We start from the raw sequence: 3,896 nt of genomic DNA on the forward strand, positions 1-3,896 counted from the left end.
GGGAGAGACTTTTTAATTACTCCATGTTCACAGATACCTGGCTTCCCAAATTCTAAGGATATTTGGCCACGCACGAGTTTTAGGTCAGCTCTGAGGTCAGAGTTCACATATCTTGGATCTTCCTTCTAGTGTGAAATCCCTCATACTAGGACACTCCTCTCACCCTCACCATCCTCTGTGACCCATTAGCTCCTATTCGGGGTTCATCTGGACCTTCACTTTCCCCAGGTTAGGTGCTCCTGCAGGTGACTCAAGATTCCTCACTTCCCCTGCCACAACACGAGCCACAACTCAGTGAAATTGTTGGTGGCATTGGCTTCCCTGCTTGACTGTCAGCTCAATCAAGTAGTGAATACATATTAAACGTTGTTGAATGATAACATGCATGTGACAGACCATGAAGGCACCTCCTGGCCCCAGTTCTTTAAGGAACTTCTCTCATCTCTCTTTACCTTATAAGTTTATAGGATGTTATTCCAAAGTTAATATTTCCATCTCCTCCTCATCCCCAAGTCTTCATCCTACCTCTTGAGCACAGTCTTCATTTTTTGTAGAGGTGCAGATATGGTAAGAGCCTGGGACTTGGTTCCTCTTGTCTGAACTCTGTAATAACTAGCTCTGTGGTCTTAAAGGCCCTCAATCTCTCTGCATCTCAGATTATGGCCTTGGATACTTTTAGGGCCCACAAAAAATGTAAAGAAAGGACAAAAAAACTTTAGGCTGAAGAAAGTTATATAATATTATTTGGTCTGTATACCAATGCAGTTCTTGACAATGTTCAACTTTACTGAAACCCTGTAATCTTAGAAAACAGTAGAGTTAAAGAAATCTTCCTACTCCTTTGTATTTGGAAAATGGTTTACTACAAGGAATCCTCCTTCCTGAAATGACTTACAAAAGACTTACCGATAAGACTCACCTTGCTTATCTATGGTAAACTATACACAGACCCTTCAAGTCCCCCTCCCCAGTCTGTGGTCTCATTCCTATCTGTAAAGTGGAGAAATTGGATTAGATAGGCCTAGGTCTTTTTTGCTCCAAAACTAATGAATTCTGAAGCAGAGTTTCCAAAGAAAAGCAAGTCAGACGTTACAGACCTCAACAGGAAGAGCAAGCTGGCAGCTGAGAGCCAAACAGGGCACTTGCAGGTGTTTTTGTTTAGCTAGCCTGGCATTGTCGTTGCTGTTAGTTTTTCGAGTTGCATTTGACTGTTACAGGCCTTACCACTCCTTATAGTCTTCACCATGTTTAGTGCCTGTTTGGCCACTGAAGGCATTTAGTTTATGTTCCAAGAATACTCTTGTGCTCTCAGAAAAGTGCCTTGAATTGCAAAAGTGCCTTCTTCCTTTCCTCCCACCTCCTCAATAGGGATAGGCAGGCAATGATGTCTGTTAATCTCTTTACAATAGGATTCCGGTATTTGAACAAATGGACAAATATTTCATTTATAGTTGAAATGCATTTCTTTGGTGATAAGATGCTGTCCAATGTAACCCTCTCTCCTCTTTAAGCATTAAAGATTTTTACCAGATAAAATAAATACCCCTGTGGTGCATGTGGTAATTTAACTCCAACTCTCTGACACAGTATAATGCAAAAATGAATAGAAAAACAATATGTAAGGAAATGAATTTGGTCAATTCTGGGAACAAATTAAAAATAACTTGGGATGGTTTTGATACATGTCAAAAATTCCATGACACTCCTCCCTTTAGTGAAGCCTAATTTCCCTCCTTTTGGGTGTGGGCTATTCTTAGTAACTGGCTTCTAACAAATAAAATGTTAGGAAAGATGGGTAGTCACACCTACATCATGAATGACATTGTGACTTCCATTTTACTCACTCTTGGATTACTCTCCCTGGAGGAGGCCAACTAATGTGTTGTTACAGCACTGAAGTAGCTCTATAGAGTGGCCCATGTGGTTAGGAATTGAAGCCTGTTGCCAATAGCTATTATGGAACTGAGGCCACCTTGTGTGAAGATACCATTATGAAAATGGATCCCCCAATCCTAGCTGACACCTTCACTGTAACCTCATAAGAGACCCTATATCATCACCACACAGTTCAGCCACTCTTGAATCCCTTACCCACAGATACTCTGCTATGTAATAAATGTTGTGGTGATTTGTCCCACGGCAATAAAAAACTAACACAAAGCTTATTTAAGAAACTTCTCTGATGATGTTGGGTTAAAGATGATAATGCTAATAAAATATCAGGCATCTTTAGAATTTTCTGCATTGTAATGTTTTTTTTATATATCTTCCAAAACCCTTCTGATAGCCTGAACTATGTGAACATTTATCATTCTTCTGAATTACCTAGTCTTTGCCCTTGTTTCTTATATTTATAAAATCCTCACTCTTTTTATGAGACAGAGCCTATGTCTTCCTGGAGAAACTGCAAAACAGTGCCATTGCTTAGTATGTGATACTCCAGTGCACACAGGACTCGGGACATGTTCTAGGTTGTGCCAATCAGAGTCACAGCCCCAGACAAAATGTCTGGTGAGGGAAGTGGCAGCACCACACCCACATCTGGTTTCCAGAGGCAGCAATCTAATGCTTCTACCAGCTGCCTCCAACCACTAGCAGCAGGGGTATCAGTGTCTGCCCAGTGCTGGTGGAGTGATGCCTCCATGGCTTTGGACTTTGTCTTGACTACATAACATCCTATCTTAGCTTTTCATTTCTATAGAGAGATCCAATATTCTTGTATGAAACATCCTTTTGTATTTAGGTTAGCAAATATTACTTTCTTTTGCATACAACTAAAAACTCTGTCTGCAAGAGGCAGATACTATCTCCATTTTAAAGGTGAGAACACTGAGAACCAAAGTTGTTAAATGATGTGTCACTAGATACAATAGCAAGTGGTAGAATTGGAATACATCAGTTAGTTCAGATTGAGCTAAGAAAACATTTAACTTTAGCATTTAAAAAACAAAGGGTTTACATACTCTAAAAAATTAATTATGTTTTTCTTTAAACCAGAAGAAATGCTGATTTTTCTACCCTGACCCACATATTAAATGTCAACCTTATGACATTTAACCCCTACTGTTTCAGGATGAACCACACTCTTCCAACCTTGATTTTGCACAAATACTCCTTCCTGCAGAAACTTTCCTCTGCCCATCACTGCCTCCTATCCATTTTAATCAATTTGGCCCTTCTTCAAAGCCAAGATTTAGTGATAGCTTCTCTCTGCAGCTTCTCTGAGCCCTCAGAAATTATTCTCACCCACTCCTCATGCTCTCCTAGTATTCAGTTCCTATTTGTGGTAAGATAATTACTAAGCTTGCTTACCTGTTTTGACAACCCCACCTCATCCCAACAAAAGAAACAGAAAAACTCCAGACTCTGCCCGGCTAATGGAAGGTGTCCTAAAAACTAAGGGGCTAAGACGAAGTTTACTTTTGAACAAGGACCTCAGGCTTTAATTTCATCAACTGTAAGAATGCTGAAAAATAAGCATATAAGTCTATGCAGCATAGTGGAGACATTTTCTGAAAAGAAAATAGAATGATTCTAGAAAAAGTCCTTAAGAAAATGACATTTTCAAGTTTCTCAGGTAAATGGGTGAGTACCCATCTGACTGTCAAGGTCACTACTTGACAAGTCCAGTCCTCCTCCACTAACAGTGTCCATTCAAATTTTAGTACCTCACGTTCACAGTTTAGTAAGAAATAAAGGATCACCAGAATTATGTGGAAACCCTCCATGTGAAAAAGATTGAAGCATATCAATTAGAAAAGGGAAAAGGAAAAAACAGATAATTCAGGGTGCAGAATAAAATCTGAAATAAGAAAGCATTCCTTATTACAGGGATAACAGAAGCTGAATCCGTAAAATAAGATTAAGGCGCTATGTGTTTTAAAAAGAAATAAACG

The sequence above is a fragment of the Phyllostomus hastatus genome, unplaced genomic scaffold (assembly GCF_019186645.2).
Source record: "Phyllostomus hastatus isolate PE091 unplaced genomic scaffold, TTU_PhHast_1.1 phas_scaffold_501, whole genome shotgun sequence".
Classification (NCBI taxonomy): Eukaryota; Metazoa; Chordata; class Mammalia; order Chiroptera; family Phyllostomidae; genus Phyllostomus; species Phyllostomus hastatus.